We start from the raw sequence: 21,211 nt of genomic DNA on the forward strand, positions 1-21,211 counted from the left end.
ACACGCGATAAATTACGGGCACGTGTATGGTCGCGCATGTATTTGAATAGTATCGAGCGCGTGTATTTTAGCATTTAAATTCGCGTGTATATTGGCATCTATCAGCGCGTGTATAAGCGCGTGTATATACACGCAATAATACACGCTTTATTAAGAAAAAATGAATTCCTTTACAAAATTAAAAACTATTTTCTTTAAACCATCTCATAGTACATTACAGTATATATCATTACACAATCCCACTACATGCATTTACAACAATGAAATATATTCAAAAATAAATCATGAGATGATAATTAAAAGACAACACATACAATAGAAATGTCATCAATTTAAAACGATAAAGTGACAGATTGGTTAGGGTTCGATCTCATCTTCAATAAGATCCATCCTTGCCAAACAATCAACATCAATATCCATTTGATCAATTTGTAAGGCTACGATTAAATTTATTCCACTATCGATATTCTGTCCATTGATAATGGTATCGATGTCCTGATCATCCTCATCAACATCACCATCATCCTCAATGGTAGGGTTATTCTCATGATCATGAGAAATGGCACGCTCATCCTCATTATCATGATCATCTCTTATTTCTTGATCATCGACGATCACAACATCTTCATTGGCATGTTCAACATCATCTTCATTGCGGCTTGTTACATCCTCCATATGCTCCATATCAGTGAATGTATTATACATCACTTTAGAACGTGGTGCAATAGGGATGACGTACCACCATTTAATGTCATGCACCATTAGTAGGTAGATAACCTACTCAAATACACATACTGCAGTAATTAATTAGCATATCAAAAGTCAAATGGTACGCGAGCTTAGATATATATGTACATGAAACACATTAGTAAAAAAATGCATACCTGCTCACATTGTTGTGGCAATACGAGCCTATCTTTCTTTGTTTGCCAAAACTTTGTAGAGTCAATAGTTACATAGCCACTTGCATGGCGTTTTATCGTTGCATTAGGCCCTTTTTCCACCACGTTCATTTGCCATTTGACATCCAAAACATACACAAAGAAGCGACGAAAGTCAAGCCTAAATATGTCTTGGATTGTGCCACAATAATCATCCATTTTTCCATTAGCTCCCTCAAAGCTACTAATGACACTGCAATCTTGTGTATTCCTCTTTTCATCAATTCTTTGTGGTCGAAAATGCTTGCCTTCTTACCATATAACATTGAACATAGTGCACTGGACCAAAATAGAAGCAATATTTGTGTAAGCAATGTGAATAAATATTAAAAGCAAATCACTCACTACTACAAGAAAATGCTGCCATACACGCGTTTCATACACGCGATAAATTACGGGCGCGTGTATGGTCGCGCATGTATTTGAATAGAATCGAGCGCGTGTATTTTGGCATTTAAATTTGCGTGTAGTAAAGAAAAACTGAATTCCTTTACAAAATTAAAAACTATTTTCTTTAAATCATCTCATAGTACATTACAGTATATATCATTACACAATCCCACTACATGCATTTACAACAATGAAATATATTCAAAAATAAATCATGAGATGATAATTAAAAGACAACACATACAATAGAAATGTCATCAATTTAGAACGATACAGTGACGGATTGGTTAGGGTTCGATCTCATCTTCAATAAGATCCATCCTTGCCAAACGATCAACATCAATATCCATTTGATCAATTTGTAAGGCTACGATTAAATTTATTCCACTATCGATATTATGTACTCCATTGATATATGGTATCGATGTCCTGATCATCCTCATCAACATCACCATCATCCTCAATGGTAGGGTCATTCTCATGATCATGAGAAATGGCACGCTCATCCTCATTATCATGATCATCTCTTATTTCTTGATCATCGATCAACATCTTCATTGGCATGTTCGACATCATCTTCATTGCGGCCTGTTACATCCTCCATATGCTCCATATCAGTGAATGTATTATACATCACTTTGGAACGTGGTGCAATAGGGATGACGTACCACCATTTAATGTCATGCACCATTAGTAGGTAGATAACCTACTCAAATACACATACTACAGTAATTAATTAGCATATCAAAAGTCAAATGGTACGCGAGCTTAGATATATATGTACATGAAACACATTAGTAAAAAAATGCATACCTGCTCACATTGTTGTGGCAATACGAGCCTATCTTTCTTTGTTTGCCAAAACTTTGTAGAGTCAATAGTTACATAGCCACTTGCATGGCGTTTTATCGTTGCATTAGGCCCTTTTTCCACCACGTTCATTTGCCATTTGACATCCAAAACATACACAAAGAAGCTTTGCCATTTGACATCCAAAACATACACAAAGAAGCCTAAATATGTCTTGGATTGTGCCACAATAATCATCCATTTTTCCATTAGCTCCCTCAAAGCTACTAATGACACCGCAATCTTGTGTATTCCTCTTTTCATCAATTCTTTGTGTTCGAAAATGCTTGTCTTCACACCATATAGCATTGAACATAGTGCACTGGACCAAAATCGAAGCAATATTTGTGTAAGCAATGTGAATAAATATTAAAAGCAAATCACTTACAACTAATGCAAAACATTAGTTCTATGTACCTTTAACATGCATCCTCGTGCATACTCCCATTCTTCCGCCGTGATATGCAGCCCCTCGTCGCTCTCTGCTCTCTCCATTTCCTCATGCAACCAATCAACATGGATATCATTCGGAAGTGTTGCTAGATGCTTAGGGTACGCCTTACGAGAGCCATGTTGCCTCCGAAGAGAGCTCTTTCTGCTTGCCTTTTTGTCTTTGCATCCTCATATCTTGTAACCCATCTGCTCATCACATCACTATTAAAAGGCAAGCAGAAAGAGCGCTCTTTCTGCTTGCCTTTTTGTCTTTGCATCCTCATATCTTGTAACCCATCTGCTCATCACATCACTATTAAGGATGCAAGTGAAATTGAGATCATCAATCAATGTTCTGTCAATTACTTTACTCTATCCTTTTCCTTGAGGCACAATAGTGGTCATCCTCAAGTCCTCTTCATTGCTCCATAGTCGTGGCAAAGAGCTGTCCACCTCACCAAGAAATTTTGAAATATATACAAGAGACTCTTGTATCAACCAACCCTCGGCCATGCTTCCTTCAGGCCTTGCACTTTCCCTCACAAAGTCTTTTAAGGTCTTCATGAAGCGCTCTAGGAAGAACATCCAACGTGCATGCACAGTGCCACATAAAGCGATTTCGTCCACTAAATGCACAATGAGATGTAGTTGACTTGTGAGAATGGTTCGCGGAAAAGTCTCCTCTACCAAACAAACCACCTCCACTGCCATAACACGCGCATCATCCAACGTGGCTGGATCAATTGCTTTGGAACTAACATATCTGAAAAATAAATAAATAGTACGTTATACCTCATGCACGTTCATTTTGCAAGGTATAATGAAGGGTGATCTGACATGGGTTTTACATACCTCACAAGCTCGCCCATCTTATAAATACATTTTTTCAAACTCTTATTTGCACAATGGTCGATGCTAGTAGGTAGTATGAACTGCACGCATAAGAGCACATGTATGTATGGTTTATGGCATTACAAAATTTAATTTCAACGTACAAGACTTGGAAAACACTTACTTGGAGCATCTTGTGCGAATCGTGGGACTTCAACCCATATAGTTGCTCAACGCCTCTTTTCTTAGTGGTTGTAAAGGCTCCCTTCAATGATCTCATGCATCCAGTGGGAGTACGCAAAGTGGTGATGGCCTGCTTTACCTGCTTCTCCTCTTTCTTTGATATAATCCATGGTGCAGGCGGAAGACGAACGTGCCCACCCTCCTCTCGTGGGCCAAGCTTGACCCATACGTCCTGCGACCCGCAAGTCCTCATGTACGCTAACATTGTCTCGTTTACCAATAATATGTTCCCAAATACCAGATCCCACATTCTTGAAGATGTGCATGGGATCAAGAAGATGGTTGATCTTAAGATGGGTCCAATATGGTAGCCGAAAAAAAATGAAGTACCTACACAAGGGATTGCTCTATGTGACCTTTAATCCAATTAGAGACTACACAAAACAAGATTGAAAAACATTACTATACATGTTCATGCCATCTGGAGGAAGAATATTTGTAGACTCCCAAATACGCTTCCAATCTTTTGCACGAAGTGTTTGTGGAGGAATGTTACTCTTACTAGCAACATATTTAGGATGATCTGAGGGAAGAAATTGATGATGATTATCGAATATGGTCTTACACAAACCGTCAGCATACTCATGTACTTAACGAAGGGCCACAAATAGGACATGCATGTTTACTCGATGTTTTCAAACCTGTTAAAATATAAATAAAAGTTAGAATAATAAAGTCAATATTTATAATTAATATAGCCAATAGTATTAGAGTAGAGAGGTAATTAGAATTCTTACCAGAACAATCGCTGTATCCTGGAAAGTCATGCATTGTCCACATCAACACTGCTTTTAAGTCGAAGTGTCGAGAGGAGGGAGGCCTACTAATGTCCACCACCGCAACACCTTCCCCCAACTCATCAATCAACGGTTCGAGATAAACATCCATATGCTTGACTTTATGTTTTCCTGGAATTAGAAGGGATAACATAGAATGTCCCTTCTTGATTGCCATTGATGGTGGAAGGTTGTAATTCACCAACACAACTAGCCACACGCTGTATGCGGTGCTTTTGAAACCAAATGGATTCACTCCATCCATACCTAGGCCAAGTCTCAAGTTTCTGGGCTATGTTTTAAAGCTGGGCCACTCATCTTTAATATGCTTCCAAGCAGGAGTGTCTGCGGAAATTCTCCACATGCCATCATCCGATCGATGTGAGGAATGCCATGACATGAGCTCTGCTATGGATTTGCACTTGAACATTTGTTTGATGCGAGGAATTATAGGAAAGTGTCGCAAGACTTTACGAGGTATATCAAAACTCTTCACATCTATTCTATACCTTGCTTCACCACAAGTGGGACAATGTCGAGCCTCCTTATGCGTCCCACGAAAGAGAATGCAATCGTTGACGCATGCATGTATGCGATCATAATCCAATCCTCCAAGAGATGTCACATAGCACCTCGCTATGTCTCTCGAGGTGGGTAGTCTATTTCCCTTTGGTGGAAGCATGTTTGATAATAGCCTGCATCCAATATCATCAATTAGTCCTAAATCCTAAACCTTAAACCACTAATTCAAATTTGCAAGTTAGAATGCTTACTTTAATAATGCGTCAAGACTTGCATTGCTCCATCCATAAACTGTTTGTATATTGAGTAGTTCAAGTGAAGCACGTAAAATAGAGAATGTGCACCCTTCAAAAACCGGTGTCGATGAAACCTTGTAAAGATGCTCTTGTTCCATATCATCGTCGTCCATACCTTTGAGATCATCCTTAAAAAGATTCCACACCATATCATCAAACACTTCCTCTTCCACAACTTTGTGGGGTGCAGGCCTATTGTCATCCCTTTCCCACTCATCTCTGACAATAGATCCCGAAGCTCCAGCATCATCTCGTCGACGCTTTACGTGCTCTCGCTGCATGTAGGGCACCATGTTAGGGTGTGGTAGTGCATCCTGCTTCAATTAGAGTTTATATATTACAACTCCATTAATTTAATTTGGATACCATGAGTCATTTGAATACCATCAATTTACATCACTCACCTCTAAACCTATTTGATTCCATTCTCCATACATGGAGATGTGATTTAAGGTAATTCGACGTGCTCGTACAATGCATCCTTGACATCGATTACACATACATTTGATCCGTTGTCCCAACCACACATCGCAATTACGATGACGCATTGTCTCATCTTCCCCAGAACTGCTTGAGGAGGTTGATGACATCTTATGTACAAACCAGAAAACACAAAATCATGCCAATGTTTTTAATGAAAGTATAAAAATTGCATGTATAAACGCGGCTATTTTCCAAAAATTGCGTGTATTGACGTGGCTATTTCCTAAAAATCGCGTGTATTAACGTGGGTACCTCTTGAAAATCGCGTGTATAGACGCGGCTAGATCCATAAAATCACGTGTATAAACGCGGCTAATTTATCATACATGCAAAAATACACGCGACAAACTGTTTAAACTAAAAATAGCCCGCCTTTCGCAAATAAACATTTTGAACTAACATATCTGCTCTCTTTCGTTTTTGCCTCTTCCAACAGACACTAATAACGCAAGGAGGGAGTAGAGAAGGAGCACACACGGGTGAAGGAAACCGACCAAGAAAGAAGACTCACTTTTTCAGAGGTGAGTCAGTTTGTCCTTTGCCTTGTCTTCTTCCTCAGATTTGTCCTCAGATTTGTTTATGCTATTTTGTCTTTGATTTTTGGGTTTGTCTCCGTCCTTTTGCTTCTGTGGTTGCGATTTTGGGTGAACGATTCTGACAGGGGCGACAGTGGGTCTTTTATAAGGACACATTGTCGGAGGTTGGTCGCTTTCAAAAAAAATTTTAAGCAAGTCGCGTGTAAAAACACGTGTAGAAACGCGTGTATCCTGTCTGCACAGACTGTTCATGCGGATATACACGCGTGTATACATGTGTTTCTGGACGGGTGTATACACGCGTTTGTGGACGGGTGTATACACGAGACTGTGTTTTCTGTTTCTATGTTTTGCAGGCTGATAGGTGACTTGGATGATGATATTTGTGTGAGTCAAGAGACAGCCCATGATGTACATGAGGATTATTTTTGCAGATTCTTTATGGATATTCCAGGTTCTTCATCCGATCCATTTGCGTACAGCAATTGGCTGATGGAGATGCTAAATCATTTTGGGTGCCATCCTGGTCCAGTTGAGCTTACAGAGTACATGTATGCCCATCCCCCTCCTTCCATGCCTGGTGTCTATACCCCTACCGCGAGTATCCAGGGCACTCCACTGCCGTCTATGCCTACGAGTCCGACGAGACGGCATGCAGCTTCTCCTCTTCCACGTCCACCGAGGAGACATACCTTGTCCCAGACACACTCACGCACACCCCCCAAGCACCGTCACGTTAGGGCTCATAGCCACCATCACGTACTCCCTCAGAGCCACCGTCACGTCAGGGCTCACAGCCACCGTCACGTAGACAATCCCCCAGTCGTGACTCCACCCGCCCGCAGCAGTAGGAAGAGTGGGAGTGGAGGATGCGGTGGGTGCTTTGGTGGGGGAGGTAGTAGGGCACGTGGTGAGAGAGGAGATAGAGGGAGAAGAGTTAGAGGAGACAGTTCGGAAGAGGAGGAGATGAGAGAGGTGGAGGGAGTGATCTGCTATGATGTGACGGATAGGGGCGGGATAGTGATGGATGCGAGGGGGAGGGACGTAATGGAGTACATGCGTGGGGTAGTATCAAACTTGTATAGAAATTATTTTATTAAATTTAAAGATCAAAATAGCCGATTAGTTGGGGAGGTGATAGAGGCTGTACATAGTCGGTACTCCAATCCCCCACAGCTACATTCTCGGATGTATGGGGAAGGACGCGAATAAGAGAGATCTTAAGTAATAAAAGATCTCACCTTAAAAAACTCGCGTACGATGATGGGCTAAATGTAGCTGGGTGGCTATCCTGCTGAAAAACCTGCCCCACTGCGCACAAACGCGAGTGGAAGGAGGCAAAGAAATGAGCAGAGGGTGGCGTGAAGAGCAGGCAGCATGTGGAGGCACGACGGATCCAAATGGAGACCATTGGATCTTTGCATTTCGGATCTGGCGGCGTCGAGTCATGGGAGGTAGAGTTCGTAAGTATCTTGCCACTTTATTTGATTGTTTACTTAATTCATTGATTCTATGATTGTTTTAATCTTACAAATTGTGTTGATTATGATATAGCGACGGGTTACGAGGAGGAAGCGCACAACCCACGATACTGCGTATGCTCGCCGGCATAGCAGACATGACACGTGGGCTATCTTCAGAGCCGAGGGACGTATTACGGACGCGTAGTTTGAGATGGCCATGAGACCATACAGTCAACAGGTACTTGAAAACTCTAAACGAATGATTTTGGTTTATTGAATTACATATATATATACTTATATACTATATATTACTTGAACAGGCACAAGCTGGTGATGATCCACCGCCGCCACTGCAGAGGGTGGACATGAGCACTACTCATCGGACATTCCGATCGATGTGAGCTCATTTGAGCATGGAGGGAGCACCGAGTCATCATCTGGGTCTGAGTAGTACTCAGACTTATAGTATCACATTCCATATTGAGGATGTGGTTGTATATATTTTTTTGTAAACTGAAGCCATGGGCTACTTCGACATATGGACTCCCTTGTATATATGTGTGAAATTTTGAAAGTAATATTGAATCGTGAATCGATAGTATTGCATTCATGTCTGTCTTGAATCGTGTATTGACAATGTATGCATTCATGTCGTTCTTGTGTTAATCTTCCTCGTGGATATGTTCTTCGTGGATGGTCCAATGCACCAAAAAAAAAATCCAGAGAGTGTTATTGGGTGCTGGAATGCTGGAACAGCATTCAGGTACCAAATAGCACTCTCTGGATTTTTTTTTGCTCTGTTCGCGTGTATAAACGCGTCAAAACTGCAAAAAGTTGCATATATATACGCGGATAATCTGTAAAATACGCATGTATAAACGCGTCAAATCTGAGAAATACGCGTGTATAAGCACACTTAAAGTCACAAAATGCGTGTATAGACGCTTGTATCAAGCGTCTAAATGTAGCTAAACTGACAGAATGCGTGTATACGCCCGTGTATCAGCGCGTCTGAACAGTATACACGCGCTTTTACACGCATGTCTGTGGCCGCGATGATACACGCGCTGATACACGGGCCTGTTACTTTTTTTCACAAGTCATTTTTAGCACGGGTATGAGCCCGATCCCTTGTAGTGACTTACAACAACTAATGCAAAACATTAGTTCTATGTACCTTTAACATGCATCCTCGTGCATACTCCCATTCTTCTGCCATGATATGCAGTCCCTCGTCGCTCTCTGCTCTCTCCATTTCCTCATGCAACCAATCAACATGGATATCATTCGAAAGTGTTGCTAGATGCTTAGGGTACGGCTTACGAGAGCCATGTTGCCTCCGAAAGAGAGCTCTTTCTGCTTGCCCTTTTGTCTTTGCATCCTCATATCTTGTAACCCATCTGCTCATCACATCACTATTAAGGATGCAAGTGAAATTGAGATCATCAATCAATGTTCTGTCAATTACTTTACTCTGTCCTTTTCCTTGAGGCACAATAGAGGTCATCCTCAAGTCCTCTTCATTGCTCCATAGTCGTGGCAAAGAGCTGTCCATCTGACCAAGAAATTCTAAAATATATACAAGGGACTCTTGTATCAACCAACCCTCGGCCATGCTTCCTTCAGGCCTTGCACTTTTCCTCACAAAGTCTTTTAAGGTCTTCATGAAGTGCTCTAGGAAGAACATCCAACGTGCATGCACAGTGCCACATAAAGCAATTTCGTCCACTAAATACACAATGAGATGTAGTTGACTTGTGAGAATGGTTCGCGAAAAATTCTCCTCTACCAAACAAACCACCTCCACTGCCATAACACGCGCATCATCCAATGTGGCTGGATCAATTGCTTTGGAACTAACCTATCTGAAAAATAAATAAATAGTACGTAATACCTCATGCACGTTCATTTTGCAAGGTATAATGAAGGGTGATCTGACATGGGTTTTACATACCTCACAAGCTCGCCCATCTTATAAATACACTTTTTCAAACTCTTATTTGCACAATGGTCGATGCTAGTAGGTAGTATGAACTGCGCACATAAGAGCACATGTATGTATGGTTTATGGCATTACAAAATTTAATTTCAATGTAGAAGAGTTGGAAAACACTTACTTGGAGCATCTTGTGCGAATCGTGGGACTTCAACCCATATAGTTGCTCAACGCCTCTTTTCTTAGTGGTTGTAAAGGCTCCCTTCAATGATCTCATGCATCCAGTGGGAGTACGCAAAGTGGTGATGGCCTGCTTTACCTGCTTCTCCTCTTTCTTTGATATAATCCATGGTGCAGGCGGAAGACGAACGTGCCCACCCTCCTCTCGTGGCCAAGCTTGACGCATACGTCCTACGACTCGCAAGTCCTCACGTACGCTAACATTGTCTCGTTTACCAATAACATGTTCCCAAATACCAGATCCCACATTCTTGAAGGTGTGCATGGGATCAAGAAGATGGTTGATCTTAAGATGGGTCAATATGGTAGCCGAAAAAAAATGTACCTACACAAGGGATTGCTCTATGTGATCTTTAATCCAATTAGAGACTACACAAAACAAGATTGAAAAACATTACTATACCTATTCATGCCATCTGGAGGAAGAATATTTGTAGACTCCCAAATACGCTTCCAATCTTTTGCACGAAGTGTTTGTGGAGGAATGTTACTCTTACTAGCAACATATTTAGGATGATCTGAGGGAAGAAATTGATGATGATTATCGAATATGGTCTTACACAAACCGTCAGCATACTCATGTACTAACGAAGGGCCACAAACAGGACATGCATGTTTACCCGATGTTTTCAAACCTGTTAAAATATAAATAAAAGTTAGAATAATAAAGTCAATATTTATAATTAATATAGCCAATAGTTCTAGAGTAGGGAGGTAATTAGAATTCTTACCAAAACAATCGCTGTATCCTAGAAAGTCATGCATTGTCCACATCAACACTTCTTTTTAAGTCGAAGTGTCGAGAGGAGGGAGGCCTACTAATGTCCACCACCGCAACACCTTCCTCCAACTCATCAATCAACGGTTCGAGATAAACATCCATATGCTTGACTTTATGTTTCCTTGGAATTAGAGGGGATAACATAAGATATCCCTTCTTGATCGCCATTGATGGTGGAAGGTTGTAATTCACCAACACAACAGGCCACACGATGTATGCGGTGCTTTTGAAACCAAATGGATTCACTCCATCCATACCTAGGCCAAGTCTCAAGTTTCTGGGCTCTGTTTTAAAGCTGGGCCACTCATCTTCAATATGCTTCCAAGCAGGAGTGTCTGCAAGAATTCTCCACATGCCATCATCCGATCGATGTGAGGAATGCCATGACATGAGCTCTGCTATGGATTTGCACTTGAACATGTGTTGATGCGAGGAAGTATAGGAAAGTGTCGCAAGACTTTACGAGGTACATCAAAACTCTTCACATCTGTTCTATACCTTGCTTCACCACAAGTGGGACAATGTCGAGCCTCCTTATGCGTCCCACGAAAGAGAATGCAATCATTGACGCATGCATGTATGCGATCATAATCCAATCCTCCAAGAGATGTCACATAGCGCCTCGCTATGTCTCTTGAGGTGGGTAGTCTATTTCCCTTTGGAAGCATGTTTGATAATTGCCTACATCCAATATCATCAATTAGTCCTAAATCCTAAACCTTAAACCACTAATTCAAATTTGTAAGTTAGAATGCTTACTTCAATAATGCGTCAAGACTTGCATTGCTCCATCCATAAACTGTTTGTATATTGAGTAATTCAAGTGAAGCACGTAAAATAGAGAATGTGCACCCTTCAAAAACCGGTGTCGATGAAGCCTTGTAAAGATGCTCTTGTTCCATATCATCATCGTCCATACCTTTGGGATCATCCTTAAAAAGATTCCGCACCATATCATCGAACACTTCCTCTTCCACAACTTCGTGTGGGGTGCAGGGCTATTGTCATCCAAATCCCACTCATCTCTGACAATAGATCCCGAAGCTCCAGCATCATCTCGTCGACGCTTTGCGTGCTCTCGCCACGCGTAGGGCACCATGTTAGGGTGTGGTACTGCATCCTGCTTCAATTAGAGTTTATATATTACAACTCCATTAATTTAATTTGGATACCATGAGTCATTTGAATACCATCAATTTACATCTACTCACCTCTAAACCTGTTTAATTCCATTCTCCATACATGGAGATGTGATTCAAGGTAATTCGACGTGCTCGTACAATGCATCCTTGACATCGATTACACATACACTTGATCCTTTGTCCCAACCACACATCGCGATTATGATGACGCATTGTCTCATCTTCACCAGAACTGCTTGAGGAGGTTGATGACATCCTATGTACAAACCAGAAAACACAAAATCATAATCTGTTTTTAATGAAAGTATAAAAATCGCGTGTATTAACACCGCTACGTCCTAAAAATTACGTGTATTAACGCGGCTATATCCTAAAAATCGCGTGTATTAATGCGGCTACTTCTTGAAAATCGTGTGTATAAACACGGCTAGATCTTAAAAATCGCGTGTATAAACGCGGCTAATTTATCATAAACGCAAAAATACACGCGACGACCTGTTTAAACTAAAAATAACCCGCCTTCCCCAAATAAACATTTTGAACTAACATATCTGCTCTCTTTCATTTTCACCTCTTCCAACAGACACTAAATCTAAGTCCAAGAAGCAGACAAGGAGCACACATTGTCGGAGGTTGGTCGCTTTCAAATTTTTTTTTGCGCAGGTCGTGTGTAAAAACGCGTGTATGTCTGCGTGTATCCTGTCTGCACAGACTGTTCACGCGCATATACACGCGTTTCTGGACGGGTGTATACACGGGTTTCTAGACGGGTTTATACACGAGGCTGTGTTTCCTGTTTCTATGGTTTGCAGGCTGATAGGTGGCTTGGATGATGATATTTGTGTGAGTCAAGAGACAGCCCATGATGTACATGAGGATTATTTTTGCAGATTCTTTATGGATATTCCAGGTTCTTCATTCGATCCATTTGCATACAGCAATTGGCTGATGGAGATGCTAAATCATTTTGGGCGCTATCCTGGTCCAGTTGAGCTTACAGAGTACATGTATGCCCATCCCCCTCCTTCCATGCCTGGTGTCTATACCCCTACCGCGAGTATCCAGGGCACTCCATTGTCGTCTATGCCTACGAGTCCGACGAGATGGCATGCAGCTTCTCCTCTTCCATGCCCACCGAGGAGACATACCTCATCCCAGACACACTCACGCACACCCTCCCAACACAAGCACCGTCACGTCAGGGCTCACAGCCACCATCACGTACTCCCTCAGAGCCACCGTCACATCAGGGCTCACAGCCACCACCGTCACATAGACAATCCCCCAGTCGTGACTCCACCCGCAGCAGTAGGAAGAGTGGGAGTGGAGGATGCGGCAGGTGCTTTGGTGGGAGAGATAGTAGGGCACGCAGTGAGAGAGGAGATAGAGGGAGAAGAGTTAGAGGAGACAGTTCAGAAGAGGAGGAGATGAGAGAGGTGGAGGGAATGATCTGCTATGATGTGACGGATAGGGGCGGGATAGTGATGGATGCAAGGGGGAAAGAGGTAATGGAGTACATGCGTGGGGTAGTATCAAACTTGTATAGAATTTTTTTTATTAAATTTAAAGATCAAAATAGCCGATTAGTTGGGGAGGTGATAGAGGCTGTACATAGTCGGTACCCCAATCTCCCACATGCTACATTCTTGGATGTATGGAGAAGGATGCGAATAAGGGAGATCTTAAGTAATAAAAGATCTCACCTTAAAAAACTCGCGTACGATGATGGGCTAAATGTAGCTGCGGGTGGCTATCCTGCTGTGAAACCTGCCCCACTGCGCACAAACGCGAGTGGAAGGAGGCAAAGAAACGAGCAGAGGGTGGCGTGAAGAGCAGGTAGCATGTAGAGGCACGACGGATCCAGATGGAGACCATTGGATCTTCGCATTTCAGATCTGGCGGCTTCGAGTCATGGGAGACAGAGTTCGTAAGTATCTTGCCACTTTATTTGCTTGTTTACTTAATTCATTGATTCCATGATTGTTTTAATCTTACAAATTGTGTTGATTATGATACAGCGACGGGTTATGGGGAGGAAGCCCACAGCCCATGATACTGGGTATGCTCGTCGGCATAGCAGACGTGACACGTGGGCCATCTTCAGAGCCGAGGGATATTACGGACGTGCAATTTGAGATGGCCATGAGACCATACGGTCGACAGGTACTTGAAAACTCTAAACGAATGATTTTGGTTTATTGAATTACATATATATATACTTATATACTATATATTACTTGAACAGGCACAAGCTGCTGATGATCCACCCGCCACCACTGTAGAGGGTGGACGTGAGCACTACTCATCGGACATTCCGACCGATGTGAGCTCATCTGAGCATGGAGGGAGCACCGAGTCATCATCTGGGTCTGAGTAGTACTCAGACTTATAGTATCACATTCCATATTGAGGATGTGGTTGTATATATTTTTTTGTAAACTGAAGCCATGGGCTACTTCGACATATGGACTCCCTTGTATATATGTGTGAAATTTTGATAGTATATTGAATCGTGAATCGATAGTATTGCATTCATGTCTGTCTTGAATCGTGTATTCACAATGTATGCATTCATGTCATTCTTGTCTTAATCTTCCTCGTGGATATGTTCTTCGTGGATGGTCCAATGCACCCAAAAAAAAAAAAATCCAAAGAGTGTTATTGGGTGCTGGAATGCTGGAACAGCATTCAGGTACCAAATAGCACTCTTTGGATTTTTTTTCTGGCTCTCTGTTCGCGTGTATAAATGCGTCAGATCTGTAAAAAGTCGCGTGTATATACGCAGATAATCTGTAAAACACGCATGTATAAACGCGTCAAATCTAAGAAATACGCGTGTATAAGTGCATCTAAAGTGACAAAACGCGTGTATAGACGCCTGTATGAGCGCGTCTAAACGCAGCTGAACTGACAGAATGCGTGTATATGCCCGTGTATCAGCGCGTCTGAACAGTCCTATACACGCGCTTTTACACGCATGTCTCTGGCCGCGATTATACATGTGCTGATACACGGGCCAGCTACTTTTTTTCACAAGTCATTTTTAGCGACTAGGAGCGCGGGTATGAGCCCGATCCCTTGTAGTGGATGCGATGAGATGTGAATGGATGTGGATGTGATATGATGATATCTGAATGGATATGATGTAATGTGAATGGATAGATGTGATATGATGTGATATGGATCTAGGTCGATGTGAATGGATGAGATGTGATGTGAATGGATATGATGTGATGTGATGTGGATCATGGTAGATGTGAATGGATGAGATGTGATTTGAATGGATGTGATGTGATGTGATGTGGATATGGGTAGATGTGAATGGATGAGATGTGATGAGGATGGATGTGACATGATGTGATCAGGATCTGAATAGATGTAATTGGATGTGATGAGATGTGATGTGGATGAATGTGATGTGATGTAATATGATATGATTGGATGAGAATGGATGAAGGATAATTGGATGTGATGAGATGTGATGTGGATGAATGTGATGTGATTGTAATATGATATGATTGGATGAGAATGGATGAAGGATAATGGGAATAGATATGACTGGATGTGGAATAAGCAAAGTGAATTGATTTAGAAGAATGTGGAATAATGAGAAATGATGTGGAACAATGTGGAAAGATGAGAGTTTGTTAGAAACTATATTTATGACCTGTTTTTAAATGATTGTTTTATGTCAAGAATGTTGGGAAAGCATTTTGACCATCTTGTGAATGAGGTCGTGGAGACCTAAGTGATCAAGTTGCAATAGCTGACGGAGAGTCAACGGAGGATGTCTCACGTAGCAAGGTCGGCCGAGGTCTTGACCAGCCACGGTTAGATTTAAATGGTGAGCTTCCGGACGGTGGATGAGGGACCAAGGAAGAAGCAGCCTATGAGTGAAGTGCTAGGTGACGTGCAAAGGAGCCTAGTGGGTGCTGACCATACAGTGCTCGGACTCTGGGTCACCGAGGATACCCACGCATGCGTCGAAGAAGAAAAATAGAACAAGGTGTTAGAGTTGTTTTCTAAAATCGGGCATGGATCTGGTTGATTGTCCTGGTCATCAATGGATGAGTCCATGGCTCTTTTATATGGATCTGTTAGTTGATCTTGCTAATCTTCAAGGGAGAGTCCATCTGGATTTTCTTATGTGATTATATTGCCGGGTACTATGAGCTAGGAACTATTGAAAAGGCCCCTAAGTGAACAGGTGGTGAGCGTTTTGGATGCCAATGATGCCATAGGTACACTGAAGAAGAAATGATTAGAAATTAGAATTCAAGCTAGATATTTTGGAGGATTATGATCAGTGATACTATGGTTTCATTAAAAGATTGCTTTAAAGACAACTGGATCTGTGAAGCAGGAAATTTCATGTTGGGTGTGTAAATGGTGTGACTATCTTGAAGTTTGCTTGAAGTGCCGACTAGGGGGCTTGGGAACTCTATCCCCTGGTACCCGGGATAAAATATAACCAAATTTCTAAATGGATCCTATCATTACAATGGTTGGGCATGGTTGGCTAACCCATGCGATTGGATGGGGTTAGGCTGGACTAATGGATCCCTAAAATGAGACTCAATTCTATTAAGTTACGATAGTTGAAGTAAATCTCGACTAACCCTTCTATGCCTCTTGATGAGGAAAAAAATGTTGTCTCTATGATCCAAGTGCAAGTCTCTTCCTTGATCTGATCATGTGACTTACGGGTTCAGTCATATCAGTTTGGTTAGTGATGATAACCTTGACTACGTTAGAATAAAAAAAAACTAGAGGAATCGCTTATGTTGTCTGCTGGGCGAGGGAAGTTTTTCTGGGTTCGGTTTTGGAAGAACCGAGGGATTAGTATCTTGTAAGGATATCCGTGAAGCTCTTAAGTATCACAATTTCTTAATTGATAATATATGATTTTTTTTAAAGAGTTTGTTACGTATATATGAATTTTAAAATATCATGAATAAGCTATTTAAAAGTTGTCTAATTTTGAAAAATATTACACACTCATTTTTAAAGAAGATGCAGTGTCCTTGATGTAATAAAAAAAGAGGTTAAAATGGCAATTTTAGTTATTAAATGAGTTTAGAAAGCATGAAAAAGCTCGCTTTAAGAAACAAAAGTTTATACTTTTGAAAATATTTTTTTGTAAAATATCAGGTAGGGACTTGGATTCGACTCCAATTGGTTACTACACATGGTAAGGATATTTTAGCTACAACATTTGTGGCTAACTTAATGCAGAGTAAGCACTTCTCAACTTAGAGTTGATGTTTTCCATCAACTTGATATAAAACATCAACTTTTATTAACAAATGATATTTAGCATCAAGTTTATGCAAAACATCAAGTTTCTATGCAAAAGATCAAATTTTTTACAAAACTTTATGTTTTGCATCAACGTTATGCAAAACATCAACTTTCCCACAAAAGATGATGCCATCAACTTTCCTACAAAACTTGATGTTTTGCATCAACTTTGATGCAAAACATTAAGTTTTGTGAAAAAGTTTATGTTTTGTATCAACTCAAAGTAAAACACCAACTTTTCCATAAAACTTGATGTTTTGCATCAACCTTGATGCAAAACATCAAGTTTTGTGAAAAAGTTGATGTTTTGTATCAACTCCATGCAAAATATCAACTTTTTCACAAAACTTGATGTTTTATCAACTCTACTATAAAACTTGATGTTTTGCATCAAGTTTCAGATACTCCGGAGAAGAAAGTTAGAGGCTTAGAGATTGATTTTCACAAATGGTCTATTTTAGCGATTCCGTCCACGGGAGCATGCTTAAATGACCTATTCCACAAATTTTAAGTATCAACATGACTATGTTTTGATGCGATATGCAGACGTCACATAACTATTTACTGCATATCAATAAATCATTCTGTGGCATCTGCATATCGTATCGAAACATAGTCGTGTTAGTACTCAAAATTTGTGTATCCAACGTGAATGGAATCGCTAAAACAGGTCGTTTGTGAAAATTGACCTATGATTCTCCAACTTTCTTCTCTGGAGCATCTGAAACTTGATGTAAAACATCAAGTTTTGTGGTAGAGTTGATGTTTTGCATCAACTTTGATGTAAAATATCAACTTTTAGGGGGGGTTAACTTTGAAATATTTTTACATTTTTTATGAGATTTGTTTTTATTTTTATCACCAATAAATACGTAAAAACCCATTCCAAATAGTAGATAGTAGCCAATAAAATCTCAAAAAAATTTAAAAATCCTATAAATCATAAAATTAAAGAAAAAATATGCCTAGGATAAGGTGATATAGGTAGAACATATGTTTAGGGCTAAGGACTTGAAAAACACACATGGTCGCAACCTTTAACTATAAATTTGAGAGGAGGTCATTAAGAAAATGCTTATCTATGTATCCATGTAACCTTTGTATCATAAATAATATTGCTACATAGTAGATGCCAAAAATTTATGATAGCAGAAGAGCTAGATGAGATAATCCATGATGACCTATAATCCATTGGTTTTGATCCAAACGTGTAAGGCTCCATTGATTTCGAAAATCATGAGTCGATTGATTCGCCAATCTTGATTTTTGTTCTACTATTCAATTTTAAAGCTAAAGAACTATAAGCAAATGTACGTGGTGGGACCATCTATGTCAGGGGGGAGGGGGATGCATGTGAGCCTGGACTCTACCATGCCTATGTGCAGTGCAGTAGTATGCTCTCGAGCATAGGGGACCTTGAATCTACCGTCATCTCGTGAAAGCTCCAAGCTCATCTCTGCCACCATTCAAGAAGCCCTAAGCTCCTCTCTTTTCTCTTTGTACACAAAGACAATGTCGCGGGGCGAAGATTGTATCTCTCAGCATCCTTCGTAGGTCCTTCAAATAATTATAACTAGAGCTCATTTTACACTACCCTTAGACATACCATCTCTCAACATACTTCACATGTACTCTACATCATTGTAACTAGAGCTCATTCCTACAGCTCATTCCTACACTACTCTTAGACATACCATCACCTGCGTTCATGATAATGGCTATCTGGATCAAACATCAACATATGCATACTATAACTTTTTGCCATATAATAATAATTTCCTTCATGACAAAAATGCCTATGTGGGTCAAAATTTACATCCATAGGCTATATGATGTCTATCTCTAAAATTGTCTTGCCGAAAAAATATTTCAATTTTCTACTCTTTTGACATGCTTAGGTTTACTCATAGCCTCCATAGTTACTGTCTTCTACATATATATATGAATAGAAGTCTACCTTTGCACACCTATACGCTGACCTCTTTAAACTCTTAGCATTGGTTGTATATCATGCCCGCTACCTAAATAATAGAGCAAATAATTATGTCATGCAAACTTTCAAGGTAAGTATATACTAAAGGCTTTGTTATTTGGATCTAGAAATAGACTGAAGAATGTTTGTAGGATTTTTCATAAATTATGGAGCTTATAATGTTATGTATTCTAATATTTTTTTAGTGCTTTTCAAATAATGTGCATATTTATGCATAGTGGTAGAATTTATCCCAAGAAAGTCCATTAAAAAAAGTGTCTTACATTCATGAAATTTATAAAATAAATTTTTATTTAAAAAAGATTGATATTTATTTAAGTTGTGTAGAATCTTATGCCATTTAATAAGTCAAGTTTAATTTTTATGTCACAAACATTAGCAGTTTATAAATCTACGAAGGTCACACGTGTTCTCAGTCTTGAAAAAAATTACAAAATTCATGTAATTTTTAAATGTATACATGGAATTCTAGATGTGTTTTCAAAAAACTGTATTTTAAAGCCATTTTTGAGATTTCACGCATTTTGGGAGGGAATCTTTTTAGGTAATCCTCATCAGTTACCTATTTTGCTCGCAACAGTATTCCCTTGGGAACTATGCAAAAAAGAGCGGGTTTGGCAACACACTATCACACCCGTACGATGCCCGATGGGGATGAAACTTTGCAAGTGGGGGGGAGTAACTACATGGACCTAGTTGCAAAGTTTCACCCCCCATCGAATGGGTGTGATGTCCTACCTAAACCCGCTCTTTTTTTGCATAGAGGACCCCTTGGGCAATATGCAAAAAAGAGTAGGTGGCAACACACCATCACACCCATCTCTAGCGTGGAGATGAAACATTATGAGTGGGGGTAGATTAGCCCCATGGACCCACTTGCAAAGTTCCACCCCCTGTTGGATGGCGGATGATGGGGGGTGTGACTCAAACCCAAATCGGCTCTTTTTACATAGAGGACTCCTTGGATACTATGGAAAAAAGAGTGGGTGGCAACACACCATCACACCCATCTGGCATTTGATGGAGATGAAACTTTGCGAGTGGGAGGAGAGCAGGCCCATGGACCCACTGGCAAAGTTTCACCCCATCAGACATCATATGGGCATCGTATGGGGGTGTGATGTCCTATACGAAACCTACACTTTTTTACATAGGGGACCCCTTGGGCCGCACAATGCAAAAAAGAGCGGGTGGCAACACATTGTCTCCTTAATGTCAAACCCCTACACAGTCCGATTTGCATTAGTCTACGGATAGTGGTAATTCCCATAGAAGGTCCTCAAGTAGGAGTGAAAGAGGCTCTTGCCTAGGTGAATGTTTCAAGAGTGAGAGTGAGAGGGGCACTTCTTCTCCTCTGTAGACCTCAATCTAGAGGGCCACTTGTACTATGTGGTGAGGCCTGATGGTGGAGTTTTCATAGATGAGTTTGGCATGGCAATTCATTATGCACTTCAAACATCTAATGAACTCCACCTATAAGTCCATTAAGAGGTGGAAATAATAATCTAATTGGCTAATGAGAGATTCCCCAACCCTCCTGATGAGTAGTACTCTGAGGAATAGCTTCGTATGAAGACAATGAATTTTCTCCAAAACAAGAGATCTCGGATTTGGCAAGGGGAGAGGGGCATCATGCCATGAAACAAGACTATTCTCCCACCACCTTATGCATGCACAAGCAAGGAGTGGTGAAAGTGCATCCAAGATGCAAGAAACAAAAAGGAGTGGTCACCACGAAAATCAACTCGCCACTCACAAATGGAGAAGTTTGGCACGGCGTGTTGGGGGTTGAGTGGGAAGGATTGTTGTTGCAAGCAATGTTTTTTAAGTTCTTGAATCCTTCAAATGATATTAGTTATTGCTTCTCAAACTCAATGCAGCCCCAATTCCCTAGGATTTTATTTATTATCTTTTTGTTATGCCTATGATAAGCAGTGCTTAAATTTGAAGCCCGTTTTGGGCTTCAATGGCTGTGCAGGGCTTCAAATGAAGCCTTGCTATATTCTAAAGGCTTCAACCATGAAGCCCAATTTTTCATGCAAGGCTTCAAATTGAA

Source organism: Cibotium barometz, chromosome 44, assembly GCF_041138505.1.
Source record: "Cibotium barometz isolate CiBa-2024 chromosome 44, ASM4113850v1, whole genome shotgun sequence".
Classification (NCBI taxonomy): domain Eukaryota; kingdom Viridiplantae; phylum Streptophyta; class Polypodiopsida; order Cyatheales; family Cibotiaceae; genus Cibotium; species Cibotium barometz.